Source organism: Vulpes vulpes, chromosome 9, assembly GCF_048418805.1.
Source record: "Vulpes vulpes isolate BD-2025 chromosome 9, VulVul3, whole genome shotgun sequence".
Classification (NCBI taxonomy): Eukaryota; Metazoa; Chordata; class Mammalia; order Carnivora; family Canidae; genus Vulpes; species Vulpes vulpes.
This window is the reverse complement of record NC_132788.1, coordinates 28,071,567-28,088,279: the sequence shown is the minus strand read 5'-3', so window position 1 is coordinate 28,088,279 and position 16,713 is coordinate 28,071,567. Positions and strand designations below refer to the sequence as shown.

Genomic DNA, 16,713 nt, shown 5'->3' with positions numbered 1-16,713 from the left:
CACAAGGGGTTCCCATTGTTTAGTCTTTAGTCAACCACCTTTAAAAGAAGGAAAAAAAACTCGGCACACTACCATTTAACTGGTTTTAATATTTCTTCACAAATGGTGAAAAATACTAAAGTACAGACAAGGAATAATCATAATGTTGTGGCCAACATTTATAATTTAAATTATAAATGTTTAAATTATATGTTTAAATTATAAATGTTTAAATTATAAATTATAAATTATAAATTTAAAACATTTTCCGGTTTAAAAAATAAATCTGGTAGTCAAGGCAGCTCTGCGGGGTCTCTGTGTCTAGTAGGGCCGGTCCCTGCGCTCCTGACGGTGCTCACCTTTATCCATTTTTCCAGGTCTTCCACGCCCGCCTCTTCTTCCTCCCATCTGTTCCATCAAAGGTCCAGGGGGCCCACCAGGACCGCCTCGTCTTCCTCCACCAAAGCCACCTCAGTCCATGCCCCGGCCACCACGGAAGCCCCCTCTGTCTCCACGGCGGCCACCTCTGAACATCCCACCGGGACCACCGCGGTCCATGAGGCCACCTCTTCCTCCCCGTATGCCACCAGGGCCGCCTCTGCCGCGGTCACCGCCCGGGGGCGGGAAGGGTGGTGGAAGGAAGCCTTCAGGCTTCGGGGCCTTACACTGGCTGCATTCTGTTCTCCAGGCGAAGTTCTGGTTTCCACACCCCGGACTGGGGCACTGCCAGTCCCCAGCTTGGTGCTGGACGTTTCCTCCTCCAGATGGGTTCCCTCGGGAACCCCGGGGTCCTCTTGGGGGAAAGCCACCTCTGTCTCCTCCACGGCCTCCCATGCGACCCATGGGGCCCCCAGGACCTCCTGGGCCCCCTGGGCCTCCACGGAGTGGCGGTGGCATCCCTCTGCCCTCACGGGGAGGCATACCACCCCGCATGCTGTTCATTGGAGGTTTCTTCTGAGCAAGAGAAACCTTAAGTTTGCTTCCTTGAAAATCTTTCCCATCAAACCACTCCACAGCAGCCTTGGCAGTTGGTGGGTCTTCAGAGGATACTGTAGCATCACCTTTGGGCTTTCCTGTTTCCTTGTCCAAGTAGATATGGATCATGGGTTGTCCGGTTCTCTTGTTCATCTTAACAACTCCACACTGCTTAAAGAAGTCAGCCAGATCATCTAGAGTCACATTGTCATTTAAGCCTTGCACATAAATTGCACTGTTGTCAGAGTCTTCATCTGGATCTACAGATGGGCCTAGATCAAGATCTGGTCCTTCATCCATGGGTCTACCAGGCTTATTGAAGCCACCTCGCTCTCCAGCGCCCATTCCACCGCATCCTCCTCCCCGCCCACCTCTGCTCATGCCTCCACGATCAAATCCCCCTCTTCCCCTGCCCCGGTTATGAGGGCCACTCATGCTCCGGTTCTCTCCTGGTCCGGAAAATCCTCCAGACTCCTGCCCATAAACACCCATGCTACTGGGGTGGTCCTGTCGGAATGAACTCTGCTGCCCGTAGCTGCTGCTCTGTTGGCTATATTGACTTGGAGCCTGGCTGTAGGATCCAGTTTGGGGGGGATAACTAGTGGGCGGCTGCTGCCCATAGCTGCTTTGTTGACCATAGCTACTCTGCTGTCCATAGCTGCTCGGCTGCCCATAGGTGTTTGGCTGAGAGTAACTGCTCTGATCATAACTAGTCGGCTGTGTAGAGGAGTAGCTGGTAGGAGGATAAGATGGTGGTGCTGTGACTGGCTGCATGGGGTAGCTCCCAGGTACCTGGGGATAACTGTAGTTACTCTGTCCATATCCTAGGCTGGGCTGGTTGTAACCCCCTGTGCTAGGTTGAGGTTGACTAGTCTCAGCGGGTTTGTTACCATCCTGTGGTCTTGCAGGTGTGGTGGCTGCTGGCTGCTCATAATCACAATTTCCAATTCAGTGGGACTATTGTTTTGTTTCCCTATAATCACATTCAACCCTTGAGTGTTTGAGGTTCTAACCAACGGGACCCAGGGTCACATGAATAGAAGCAAAAATTCTGCATTGGTTGTTAGGTGTAGTTATTTATATTCCTTGGTTCTAAGGTTCGTGTACTCTAACCAGGAAAAGCACCATAAATTGGTCCAAGAGCATAAAGTTGAAAACTTGCATAGAGTACTTTGCAATGTACCTATGTGCCAGCTAGCACCGTAAGTTAATCTTCAGTAGGTTTCTCTATAGAGCCAGCTGCTTCTGGATTGTAGGGAACATGTCAAGATCAACAAATAACTGAGTATGAACCCATTGCCTTTGTTGATTCACTATAAATTGAGTCCTTGGTCAGAGCAAAGTTGTGTGGGAGACCATGTCTAACTAAGGTCTTCAGTAAAACCTGTCATCAACCAAACTACTACTCATTGATTGTAATGTGCAAAATGTTACATCAGGCCATTCTCCTTTCCAGACTTAAAAGATAAAAAATAGGGGCTGCTCAGAGTTCCTCCCTGGGGAAAGACTAACTTTCATCACTCCTTCAGGCCAGACTGCATGGGCTCAAATTGCACAATACACTTCTGACTCCTGCCAGCCAGGGGTTCAGAACACTAAGTCTAGCTCAAAACGCTTCTTCCTCATTAAAGCAGTCATGGGGAACCCTCATGAGGCCAAACATGTTTGCTCAGTTGTAAAATGGGTTTTAGAAGTGTGTGAGGATAAAATGGGATAAGTATTCAAAGCAGTTAGTCCAGAATCTGACAGAATAAAAATCCTAAAATCCAAGCTGTTATTGTTGCCAAATCACATTTTTAGGCAGGAACCAATATGTGTGGGCAAGCAAATGAAATCAACTACAAGTTTTTCCTAAGTCTACATACTTAAATAAGTATATTTATTTATAATGTTCAATAAATACACAGATGGGTACATGCTTAGCATCCTATTAGTATTAAAATTATGCATTTTAAACCAAATTAATGGGGGCAGCCCAGGTGGCTCAGCGGTTTGGCACTGCCTTCCGCCCAGGGCGTGATCCTGGAGACCCGGGATCCAGTCCCATATCAGGCTCCTTGCGTGGAGCCTACTTCTCCCTCTGCCTGTGTCTCTGCCTCTTTCCTTCTGTGTGTCTCTCATGAATAAATAAATAAAATCTTAAAAAAAAATAAACCAAATTAATGTACACACACACCTGTCTCTTTCTCTTTCTCTAAAGAATTACCTGGGGAAAGTAATACAGATCTATAATATCAAATAAGATGAGAAAATTCTAAGCATTTCTGTACACAGATACTTTTTTACATAGATTTTTTTTTCTATAGAAAAGTTCACTAGTCTAATCCAGGAGGGTACCAGGGTTCTATTTCTTCCCCCAGATCACTAGCCTTTATCCAACTGTGTAACATTCAGCAGATCCAAACTATGGCATTGAAAAAAATAGCCATCGGCAGAGGTCACAGAGCAACATCTTGAAGAGTCAGACTGTCAGTGTCATCTGTAAAGTCTCCACTCTCAGACCATGTCATCATGCCAATTCTATCTCTAGATCTTCACTACCAGATCATTCTTTCTCAAACACTAATATAATTACCATGGAAAAAATGAGCACAAGGAGACATCTGGGGAAACTCAGAAACCTGAAGGTGAGAGACTGCTTGTTACACCTCCTCCTACATGATATATTCTAGACCGAAGTTTTTGAGTGTCTCTTATAGCAAGAGTGTTATTTAATCACAATTTCCCCCTCAACGATCAAGTTTTAAAATAACTGAATATTTAATTAATTCTCCAGAGGAATCTAAAATATGCAGAATTGATTAAAGAGTAAAAAATTTGCAGTTTCTCTGTAGCTGTAAACTCATTGAATGCAAACGAAATGCTCCAAAATGCTAGCAGCTTCCACAATCTAAAGGATATTGGAAAGTAGACTTGAATGTTAATTACATTTAGAGGACCTTAGACTAAGACTTCCAGACAGCCCCCATTCTGTTTTTCACAACTAAGCTGTCCCTGAATTTAAAGGAGAGGGGATTAATCATAATCCGTGATTCTGTGAAAATATGTCATTATGCATTTGAAAATGATAGTTCACAGTCAAAAAGCTATGTGGTGGATGGTTTTAATGGGTACGTGCTTAATTTTATATGGTAATTGAAAATTCCACAGCAGGAAAAGAAAAATGACATCCTGGTTCCTACCTCTCTGCAATGGAGCAATTTGACAAAAAATTCACGAGACCCATGCTTTGGCTGAAATAGTGGGCAGCCTCAGACTGATTACTTATCAAACCAGAATGACAAGAATTAAGGCGTATCACGAGGTAACAAAATAGCCTCTATTCAGGTACTGATTCTGCTTGTTACAAGTTGTAACAAAACAATCTCAATTTTGAGATTCCCTGAAGATATGGCAATGATAACAGAAGAGGAAAGTGCAAAGAAGGATGTAGCTAAGTGGTGAAATAAAGAGAATAGTGCTAAATTCACATGCTTTAGTCAAAACAGGAGTAGAAGAGTCAAAGAGGACACCCAGGTCCGCAGGAGTAACTAACAGATCATAGATGAGGCTATATCGGGATGGACCTTCAACATCTAGGTGGTCAAGCAAGTGTTTAAACAACCATAGTAATATAAATATAATGTCACCTCTCTACATAAATGGCAAACAAAAATTTTTCCTAATTAACATTTTCTTTTTTATTTTGTTTTGTTTTTTAATATTTTATTTATTCATTCATGAGAGACACAGAGAGAGAGAGAGAGAGAGAGGCAAGAGACACAGGCAGAGGGAGAAGCAGGCTCCATGCATGAAGTCCAATGTGGGACTCGATCCCAGGTCTCCAGGATCACGACCTAGGCAGAAGGCAGCGCTAAACTGCTGAGCCACCCAGGCTGCCCCAAATTAACATTTTCATATAAATGTAGAACATGCACATTGAAATTTGAAACACTGGACTTCTTGTTCTAAAAATAAAATGGCAGGGGCATCTGGGTGTCTCAGTGGTTGAGCATCTGCCTTTGGCTCAGGGTCCTGGGATAGAGTCCCTCACCGGGACCGCCGTAGGGAGTCTGCTTCTCCCTCTGCCTATGTTTTTGCCTCTCTCTGTGTCTCTCATGAATGAATGAATAAATAAATAAATATTTTTTAAAATAAAAATAAAATGACAGATCATCTGTCATCATTCATTGTACAGTGAACATTCCAAATTTACTCATCCTGAAAACTTTTTTGTTCCAAACTGTGTCAACACCCAGGAAGGTTGGGTTTTGTCTAAACTAAAATTTCTGGGAAGAAACATAAAACTAATTTGACCCCACAGCTGTCTGCATCATCCTGGTTGGTGGGACTGGGTGGTGCCCAGCAGGGGCAGCAGCCAGTAGATTCTACACAGAAAGTGAGGTTCCAGCAGCTGAACTGGTCGCTGAGGAAATTAATTTACCCAGCACAGATGAAAGCAGCAGAAGCAAAAGACAAAGAGGATCTCCAGAAGAGGGAAGCTGTTTAGTGCAAAAATAACAAAAGCAGGTATGTGGGGGGTGGGGGTGGGGGTGGGGGGTGGGGTAGCAAAAGAGATTTTTTAAGAGGGAAGGGACCCAGGAATAATGGGCAGAAACAGGAGGGAAGGTACAGTTTAAAACTAGCCAAAGTGGGTTCTTCACCATATAGGTCGGGGGCTGGGTGCAAGATAAATGGGGTAGAAGTGCAAAGCTGGACAGGATGATGTAAAAGCTCGTTACGAAAATTGCCTGTTAGAGAGCACTGAGTGGTATTAGTGGGAGAGTTAATGTGCTGCAAAAACACGGAGTCATTTTGTTTACTTCCCAAATGACACTTAGGAATTCAAGGTCAGGTTTAAATTTGTCTTTTCTTCCCTAAAACAGATGGAAGGGCAAGGATCTTCAGCATCAGTCTGGAATGCAGCTTGTTCGGAAGTCCTGCTGTCATGCTTACGGCAGCCTGCTTTTTCAAGGGAGGCCAGCCGAGCAGGCATTTGTCATGCAAAGAGCAGAGATAGAACAAGATCCACAAAAGGAACATTAAGAGCACAAAATCAGGCCAAGTGGCAATAACCGTGACCTGCTGGGAAGCAGTAGCAGCACCTGGGAGAAAGTGAGTCATTGTGAATACAGGAGCTGTGCGTCACAGGGAGAGAGAGAGGGAAAAAAAAAAACCAAAAAAAACAAACAAAAAGAGAACAGCAGGTTTTGCAAACAGCCACCACAGTCACCAAACCCAGGCCATACTGTAGATGGATCTGGGAAGGACTGCATGAAACACACACACATTCTCATACATAAAGAGCTCAGCACTCTTAATAGATATCTCAGAAAGCAAAGTCAGCAGGAAGAGAACCTTTGAATAATTGTATTTTATATCCACAAAGAAATTGTCTCTACTCTGTTTTTTTAAGTGGGCTCCATGACCAACATGGAGCCCAACACAGGTCTTGAACTCAGGACCCTGAGCTCAAGACCTGAGTTGAGATCAAGTCGGACACCCAACCCACCGAGCCACCCAGGCATCCCAGAAATTGGCTCTATTTTAATGCTATTTTCTCTCTTTAGGAAATTTCCCCAAAATTTGAATAAAAAATGTTGAAGTATAAATTTAATAGGATTTTCAGGTTATGATTCTATATTTCCAAGACTACTAAGTGGATAGATAAATAATAAATGAAAGACTTTCTCCACTCTTACATTCATTCACTCTATTTATTCATTCAACCAATATTTATCAAGCCAGCACAAGCCAACACTGCAGAGACCTCTGAAGTACAGTGGTGATCCATGTGGGTGTGGTTTCTGTTCCCTTGGAGTTAACATCCCAACAGAGAAGTCAAATACCAATCAAATAATCTCACCATATCATAACCACAAATGGAATGGTTATTCTGCGGTAAAACCAGTGCAAGCTGTGGGAGCATGCAATGAAGGAACTGATCTCCTCTGTGACCTCAGGAAAGATTTGCTCAAAGAAATGACATTTTACCTAAGTTCCAAAGGATGAGTAGAAGTATCCTTAAGACCTGCCAGTTGAGGCATCATTTTGTTTTTTGTTTTCAATATAACATGATGTAAGTATCAGGGCCCAGAGAGAAAGATGAGTCAAAAGGCTTTACTGTCCCCTTTATGGTCTCTCAAAAAAAAAAAAAAATACTACACTCAATGCTTCTAGCTCTCTGTCTAAAGGTGGGGTTCTTCCAACATCTTTAAGATTCTGGACATCACTGCAAATGCCCATACCTCTGCAGTGCTGGTGGGCCACTGTATAAAGGAACGGGAAAGGCATTTTGATTCTTTTTATTACCTTCTCTAAGAATTGAAATTGCCAGCCTTTGGTGAAAATCAATCTTTATTCTCTTGCCTTATCCAGGATGCCAAGGAACAAATTTCTCCCGTTTTTTCTAATAATATAAAAAGGCAGGCAAGTGTAATCTCTAAACAAAACAAAACAAAAACATTTGTTTTTGAACACTTGTCTCTCTGAACAAGACATTCTTATGAAACAAAAGAATGGCTCTGAACAAGACATTCTGAAGGTATATATTTTCTCTTCTGGGGCAGGGAATCACAGATCTTGGTATAACTTGCTTAAGAAAAACAGACAATAGACACTTTGGTTCCAATTGTTTTCCATAAGAAGAAAACATTTTTGGGGGGCGCTCAGCGGGGAGCCTGCTTCTTCCTCTCCCTCTGCCCCTCCCCACCTGCTCATGCGCTAAAATTCTCTCTCCCTCTGTCAAATAAAATAAATAAAATGTTTTTTTAAAAAAAGAAACATTTTTTTCATAGCAGAAAATGAAGGCCTTCAGGTTTATAAGAGTTATCCTGAGATTTTCCACAAAAATGAGTTATTGGTAAAGGAAGCAAGAACAAGGAATGGGTATGAATATCCAAGGAATAAGAGATATACATTCAAAGGCCCTGGGGCAGATGACCATGGTGCATATGAGGAGATGAAGAAAAGTCACTGAAGCAGAGGAAATAACAGGACAAGTGGTAGAGATGAGGTTAAAGAGCTGTCAGATGCTACAGGGCTTTAAGGAACAAGGTAATGATTTTGATCTTTTTTCTTAAAGCAATAGAGACCCATTGAAGGAGATTTAGCAGGAAAGTAATAACAAATGTATTTTTAAAAGATCACATTTTCTGTAACTTGGAGAAGAGATTCAAGAGGAGCAAAAGTAGATGTACGGAAGAGGTTAGGGGTATAGTAATTGCTTAGGAGGGAGATGATGATAGCTAAACCTAGGATGATGGCAGTACAGATGGAAGAAAATAGATGAAATTAGCAGGATTTAGAGGAAGCTGGGTGGCTCAGTCTGTCAAACATCTGCCTTCAGCTCAGTTCATGATGATCTTAGGGTCCTGGGATTGAGTCCCATGTCTAGCTTCCTGCTCAGTGGGAAGTCTGCTTCTCCCTCTGTTTCTGCCTGCCCCTGCCTCCTGCTTGTGCTCTTGCTCTCTCTCAAATAAATAAAGTCTTTAAAACAAAAGAAATTAACAGGACTTAATCATAGATTGGGTTATAGGTGACAAAGGAGATGGAGTTGTCAATGATGAGTTCTTCATTTTGAGCTTCTTTCCATAAAGGAATGGCTAGTGACAGCATTCATCAAGAGGGTAAACCCTCATACAGATAAGCTGGGCCAGGGGGTGGTAGTGGGAGAAACAATGTGTTTAGCTTAGAAATGCAGAGTCTGAGGTGCTTTGGGGATATCAGGTACATATACATTGTTGGAAAGTAGCATATTTATCCCACAGCTGAGAGATATGGGATAAAGATATTGTACTGGAATCTTGATGATAGAGACATAAGAACGGATGAGATTGCCTAGGGAGAGAATGTAAAGTGATGCTGTGGGAAGAAGACAGACAGGTAAAGGAGACAGAGAAGATAGAGAGATAGGAAAATCAGAAAAGTGGCTTCACAAAGGCTGATGTTTCACAGAGAACTAAAAGTGCCTGCTGGATTAGTGACATGAAGGTTGCTTCTGATGTTAAAAAGAATCATCTCTACAAAAGAGCAGAAACTACTTCAGAGCATGTTGATTAAGGAGTAGAAGGGTGGATAAATTGAGTGTAGACAACAAATCTTCCAAGAAGTTGGCTGTAGATGCAAGATGAGTACTGAAGAGAAAAGTGGAATGGGGTAGGTCCATAAGAAATATAAATAGGTGGGGCACCTGGGTGGCTCAGTGTTGAATGTCAGTGTTGAATGTCCCACGGTCCTGGAATCAAGTCCTGCATCAGGAGCCTGCTTCTCCCTCTGCCTATATCTCTGCATCTCTCTCTGTGTCTCTCATGAATAAACAAATAACATCTTGCCAAAAAAAAAAAAAAAAAAAATATATATATATATATATATATATATATATATATATATATATATATATATATAAATGGGTGACATTTGAACATAGCTCAGTGCTGAACAGAGGGATCCACTGAAAGAAGGAAAAGTCGGTGGTACCAAAGGGAGAGTGGATTATGGAAGACATAACTTTTCTAAATCAGCAGAAGATGGGATCCTGACCACATGTGTAAGGACCAAACTTAGAGAAAAGGGAGAAGAAAGTTGAGAACATTCTCTCTGTTGGTTTCTATTTTCTTTGTAAAGAGTAGAGTTTACGCCCAGAGCAAGAGGTTACGCCCAGAGCAATGATGAATTGAAGGTTTGAGTAGAGTAGTGGCCTGAGATGGCAAACAAGTTAATCAGAGTAGCATTGATAGATTTCCAGATAATGTTTGAAAGACAACTGAAGGGCAGCCCCAGTGGCTCAGTGGTTTAGCACCGCCTGCAGCCCGGGGTGTGATCCTGGAGATCCGGGATCAAGTACCACGTCAGGCTCCCTGTATGGAGCCTGCTTCTCCCTCTGCCTGTGTCTCTGCCTCTCTCTCTCTCTCTCTCTCTCTCTCTGCCTCTCTCTCTCTCTCTCTGAATAAATAAATAAATCTTTAAAAAAATGAAAGACAACTGAAGTTGTCTAGTCATAAATTTGTGGTGGTGAATATCTGCCCCACTGTAACATTTTCTCCCATAGTTCTTCAACCAGAATTAGAGGGACATGCATTGAAATGATAGTTCAAAATCTAAGCTAATATATGGAAGAAAGTAAGGATAAAATAGGCTTATGAGCAGAGAGAAGCCAGAACTGTTAATAGAATTGATGCCCACATGAGTTTGAAAGATGATGTTAGTATAAGTAATTGAACAAAAAGTCTGGCTTTAGTCAGACAGAGTGAATGTCAGATTTGTGAGTTAGAATTTTTAAGTGTTGGGTGTTTAAAGCTCCAGGGTGTGACTCATGGATTGGATAGAAGTGAAATAGAGAAGAAAGTCATTGGACAGAAAAGGTCAAGAAAATGGAGTCCAAAGTATGGGGTGGGTCATGAGTTTACATATCATAGCAGAGATTGGAGTGAGATGATCACCATTAGAGCAATACAAAACTCATTAATAATAAGAGTAATGAGGAGGTCATAACAATGAATAGGAAGAATGGCTAGTAGAGCCAAAAGGCATATGCCTCCATGAAGCATGATAATCAACCAAACTGTGGAAGTGATACAGAAACAGCAAGGAGGACACCAACCCTACCCCTAATCCCAGAGGCACATGGGGTATGAAAAATGAGCAAACTCCTGTTCTCCCCAAAATGACCATGCCAAAGTCAACCCTAGAGTCTTAGCATCTACCTGTCTGGGCCATCTTCTCTCATTCTTCTAAATCTATCATTTCTGTCTATCAAAATCCTCTGAAATGATGTAATCATTTCTTTAAAATATACACACTATTGCTTGAAAGATTCATTTTTTTATTTAACTAATTGAACTCTAAGATAGTTGATGCTCCCATTATAGATCTAGCAAGATAATCTCAGAAGCAAGTTGGGATAACGTTCCACTTTTTGCAAGTCTAGACTGGAGTTTAACTTTTAAAGTAAGACCTTCAAGGAAAACTCATCAGAGACTCATGTTCATAATCTATTCAGCTGGTATATCTGGATTTGATGCTCAATATGTCTGTAATAGCCTACTTTCACACTTCCACATCTCCACAGTTACAAGGTCTTAATCATAATGAGTCATAACGAACTCTTCTTTGGTAAGTGGGATTAACATTCCCACATGAACTTGAGATGCTGAATTATTAATAGCCTCCAAGGCTTTTAGTTTTTTACTGCAATGCCTCCAATGCTTTCATAAAAGTTTAAGATCATTAAAATAAAATGTAGGCTCAAAACCTATTTTTCCCAGTGTGAAAAAAAAACTAATAATAAAGGCTATCATGAGCGTCTCTGCAGGTAAATATTAAGACAATGAAGTTAATAATACTTTAAAAATGTTATAGCATCAGGCGGGGAAAAAAAACAAAACAAAACAAAACAAAACCTCCAATCATTTTGTTTTCACTCTGTGACATTTATGGCTCATCAGTATGACCTCTCTGATAGTTTGTGTTGGCATTAAGCTAATACTATTCAATGACAAATGAAAAATCAAAGTAACTGTATAATTACCCAAAAGACATGTGGCTTCACTGGGTTTTGCCTTTTTTTTTTTTTTTACTAGGTTCATTGGGTGTGATGGTGCAAGAAAATGTTCCTGAGAAACTTTGATCACAAAGAAGATGTCTAGGGGAACCCTGGGTGGCTCAACGGTTTAGTGCCTGCCTTCGGCCCATGGCATGATCCTGGAGTCCCAGGATCGAGTCCCACATCATGCTCCCTGCATGGAGCCTGCTTCTCCCTCTGCCTGTGTCTCTGCCTCTCTCTCTCTCTCTCTGTGTGTCTCTCAAGAATAAATAAATAAAATCTTAAAAAAAAAAAAGACAAAGATGTCTAAATGCTGAACATCATTAAAAAGGCAAAGAGGTGAGCCACCTGGGTGGCTCAGTTGGTTAAGCACCTGACTCTTCATTTCAGCTCAAGTTATGACCTCAGGGTGGTGAGATGGAGCCCCACATAGCCTTCACACTCAGTAGGGAGTCCGATTGAGGTTTCTCTCCCTCTGCCCCTGCTCCTTTTCACGTGTGCACATGCAGCACAGCTGCAAGTGCTCATGCACACGTATGCACACACACTCTCAAAATAAATAAATAAATCTTTTTTTTTTTAAGGCAAAGGGAAAGGGAAAGGAGGGACTTAGCATAACTATGTTACCTTCTTTATCTTGGAGGGTAAAATGAAAATAAGAAGTCCAAGAAAAATAAAGTTTCTATGTAGGGATTTCCAGACGAGATATAGATTATTTACAATTTTTAAAAATGGACTTCAGGTTGTGAAAAGGTGAAATGTAACAAAATAGGTAAGGATGAGCTAGCACTATATTTACCAAAGAAAAGCAATCAAAAACATGTTTATTTCAAAAGAAATAAGTTTGCAACTGCTAGGACTGGAATGACAGGAGGTGAGGACATTCAGAGTAGTTGTAGAGAAAAAAAGAAAAAAACAAGGAAATTAAGAATCCTAGATCTGCAGTGGATGGAATGCTCCAGAGGAGAAAGCAATGCCAAAGGCTATAAATTACAGGATGGAAATAAGAATGGGAAATATATCATTTTATGAAAAGGTGGAACCTGAGGAGTCAAAGTGGGGAAGAAAAGGGGAGTTCATAGAAAATCTAGGGGTGTAACAATGTCATACAATCATGGAAAAAGAAAAACTTTGAATAGCGAGATTTATTTTTTTTTAAAGATTTTATTTACATATTCATGAGAGACACAGAGAGGCAGAGGGAGAAGCAGGCTTCCTGCGGGGAGCCCAGTGAAGGACTTGATCCCAGGACCCCAAGATCATAACCTGAGCCAAAGGCAGATGGTTAACCACTGAGCCACCCAGGTGCCCCAAATAGGGAGATTTAAAACAAATAGCGCAAAAGCAGATAGGTGGCGAGACAACTACCATGCTCAAGATACATTTTTAAAACTAATTTTTTAAAAATTGTAACACTGACTATGAAAAGATGAAGTAGGAGGTGACTGGGTTCATCTTGGTGACTCTATTAATTTGCTGGTACTGTCATAAAGTACCACAAACTAAGTGCCTTGAACAACAGAAATGTGTTGTCTCATGATGTGGAGGCTGGACATTTGAGATCCTGGTGTGGATAAAATTAGTTCCTTCAGAGGGCTGTGAGGGAAGGATCTGTTCCCAGCCTCTCCTTGGCTAGTAAATGGACATCTACTCTGTCTCTTCACCTGATTCTTTCTGTGCGTCTGTGCCCAAACTTTCCCCCTTTTATAAAGACACCAGTCATATCGAATTAAGGAACCACCTACTCCAGGATGACCTCATCCCAACATAACGAATTTCATCTGTACCGATCCTGTTTCCAAATAAGGAAACATCTGGAGGTATTGGGGATTAGGACTTCAACATGTGAATTTTAGGACACAATTCAACCCATAACAGCAGTCAACAGGGTTGCCAGCATATTGCCAAGCAGCAATGAGATTGCCACATGACCTACATGTTACCTAGGGTCCCCTGCTCTTTGAAATTTAAGTATAATCATATTGGAACCCCCTCATGCCCAGCAGATATTCAACCTTTCCGAATACATGAGTGACTTCCCTGGGAACTGATATCGTCGAGGCCAGCTCTTATTTCTGGCTCCTGCTCTGATGCATTCTCCATCCTGCTCTGCAATGATCCAGAAGCACAATACACCCCTTACCTCCTCGATGTTCACAAAAATAAAATAAATAAGAGCCCAGCTCTTAGTATCTATGAAGCTAATGGATGTTACTGAAGATCTGAAGGTCATTGGAAGGGAGAAAGGTGGAACAAATGGGAAGCACACAGTGAACATATTAATCTTTCTGCTATTGAGTGTCCTTTAGACCAGTTGACCGCTAGGGTCCCATGACAAGGTACTGCCTCTGATGCCTGAAAAATCTTCAAGCTGCCAAATCAGCCCTGTGTTTCCTGCAGTCCTCCATGAGCTAGAGTGAGTTCTCTGAAGAAGAGGAGAGAGGCCCTGCTCCCTACTTGGTCACATTGCTCATGTTGGCCCCAGAGCAGAGCCACCTGCACCCCTGTATTGCAGTGCCTACCCCTTGTGATTACAGCTCTCTCAGCTTCTCTTTGGAGCCCCTCTCTCTGTAAGACTCATTCATGGGTGAGATCCTGTATCAAATCAAAGACATAAACCCTACTGCCCCCTCCATTCCTTTTCTCTCTCTCCCCAGGGCCCACCATAAAATGCCTTCACCTCATTTCATGCAGATAAAGTTCTTACAGCCCCACCTATGAGTTCAGGCTTGTCTGATTCCCAGAATAGACTCAAATACGGACTTCTATTTCATTTATTGAAGTTCCTGAAATGGGAGTTTCAGCAATGAAAAACCAAAAAAAATTCCTGTCAGAAGGAAATTGAAAATGTAAGAGAAATGATCTAAGGGAGTGAGGATCTGTCCTTTCAGTGTGTCAGAAAACAGGGGAACCTATTAAAATATGATATATAGAAAACTCTCGACAGATTGCACAAAGGCAAAGATTTTAAAGAGCAAAGTAAATATTCCCAACTGCTAGGATATTCAGCACGTACAAGCTTGAAAAAGTGAAGGTAAAATACTGGAGGAAAATATCAAAAGACAACATCCAAGAGACAACTCTGTCAACAGAGTCAAGACTGATAAGAGAAGAAAAGAAATCAAGCAAGATTAAAGACATTACCTACAGATATTTTAAGTATGCAAGAGGAGAATAAAGGATGATAGTAGGCTTAGGACCTAGAAATAGATTGAAGTTGAGCCAGAAGAAAAGAAAAAAAGATTTTTAAAAGGAGCACTGCATGGAATTGTTTCCAGAACAAGTCTCAGAAGAGACTGATTGTAATGGAGCTGCGGTGGATCCTATGGGGCCCTTCCCAGATCCCCTGCAACTAGTGAAGCTACCTCAGCTCCCGGGAGCACTGCAGGTCTTCAGCTGGAAGCTCCTTCAAGGATTCCTCAGTTGGGAAGTGAGCCTCACTCAGGATCACATCCCTTCCCAGGACAGCCCAGATCCCATGATGGTTCAATACAGGGGTAGAATGGCCCAGCCACTTGGACACAACTGTAAAGGGCCATTCCAGTTCCAGATCTCCAGGCAGAGGGTGCCATTAGGTCTGCAGCCCAACTCCACTTCTCCATCCACCATATTCTTTCCTCTTTTCCCTTTCTTATGTGCTGATACTAAAAAGCATTCCTTAATTAATAGTATGCCCACTAAACTCCATCTCAGAGTCTGTTTCCCTGGGAGTCCAACTTGTAAAGGAGGGTGATTCATTTATATGAATAAGCACATATAAATATAAACTCATTTGCTTATTTGAACAAATTTATATGAGACAATAAAAAATGATTGTTCTTAGTCTATTATGGTGCTATAACAAAACACCATAAACTAGGTAGCTATAGACAACAGTAATTTATTTTTCACAGTTTTGGAGACTGGAAAGTCCAAAACCACAGGACCACAGATTGGAGGTCTGATGAGGGCCAGCTTCTCCATCAATGGTGTCTTTTCCGTAAAACCTCACACAGAGGAAAAGGCAAGGGACTTTGGAGCCTCCTTATAAGGGCACTGAGGCATTCACAGGGGCTCCACCCTTATGACCTAATTACCTCACAAAGACCTCACGTCAAATTACCACCACGTTTGCAATTAGGTTTTCAACACAAGAAATTTGGGGCAATGCAAACATTTAATCTATTCCAAATGGTGTGAATAAGACGCTAAGCAGTGGAAGAACTGTGTTCATAACTTCATTGTTTTATTCTTTTAAACTTCAAGGATTATCTGAGAAAACTTTTGGTTTTAATGTCATATGCAAGAAAAGTCAATAGTTTAAAGAAACAAAAATATTCCAAATCAAGTGTTAAAGAGAGAGAAGGCAGAAAGGCGGTTAACAGCTGAGGCAATTAACACTGTTGATAATTTTTTTTTTTTTGGTTGATAAATTTCCTATCGTAAAGCCTAGTGTGTATGGTAGAAAGATGATAAACAAGGTGCAATGTTGTGCCCTACAAAGAGGATGGATCTACTATGTTGGCCTGAGGGAAATGCTAGGTTTTATAGAAGAGCTTTGGTTTGAAGACTTTTAAAGAATAGGTGGATAATCAATAACTAGAAAACTGTTTTAGGGGCGCCTGGGCAGCTCAATGGTTGAGCATCTGCCTTTGGCTCAGGTTGCAATCCCAGGATCCTTGGATGAAGTTGTGCATCAAGCTCCCCGCAGGGAGCCACCCGGCTTCTCCCTCTGCCTCTCTCTGTGTCTCTCATGAATAAATAAATGAAATCTTAAAAGAAAAAGAAAATAGAACACTTTTAAACTGGAGAAGCAATCTCTGGGGGCAGCTTCCTCCTCCATGGTTGTTTTCCACCATTAAAAAAGTGTCTTATATCAGTGGCAAATTAAATTCGAATATTAAAAGCATGCTGTAGTTCTGTTAATAAACAAAAGAAATAGATGACATGAAAGATTTCACAATTGCATGTTAATGACTTCATTAACATTAAATACTGTATCTCAATATGTGGATTTATATACCCAGTTATAATTGGATCATGTGATTTTATTTATTTTTATTTTTTATTTTTATTTTTATTTTTATTTTGGATCATGGGATTTTAAAGGATATATTTTTTTAAGATTTTATTTATTTATTCATGAGAGACACAGAGAGAGAGAGACAGAGACCCAGGCAGAGGGAGAAGCAGGCTCCATGCAAGGAGCCAGATGTGGGACTCGATCCCTGGTCTCCAGGATCACACCCTGGGCTGAA

General features: G+C 41.4%; 1 long non-coding RNA gene and 1 pseudogene across 1 annotated transcript; one reads left to right on the top strand and one right to left on the bottom strand.

Annotated features, from left to right (window-relative positions):
* Positions 1-291: 291 nt before the first annotated feature.
* Positions 292-2,144, bottom strand: LOC140593691 (RNA-binding protein EWS pseudogene; annotated as a pseudogene).
* Positions 2,145-5,351: 3,207 nt separating this feature from the next.
* On the top strand, positions 5,352-11,762 carry LOC140593851 (uncharacterized). The gene is made up of 3 exons (XR_011994188.1): positions 5,352-5,463; positions 5,820-6,048; positions 11,514-11,762. It is a non-coding gene; the product is annotated as an uncharacterized lncRNA (long non-coding RNA).
* The last annotated feature ends 4,951 nt before the right edge of the window (positions 11,763-16,713 follow it).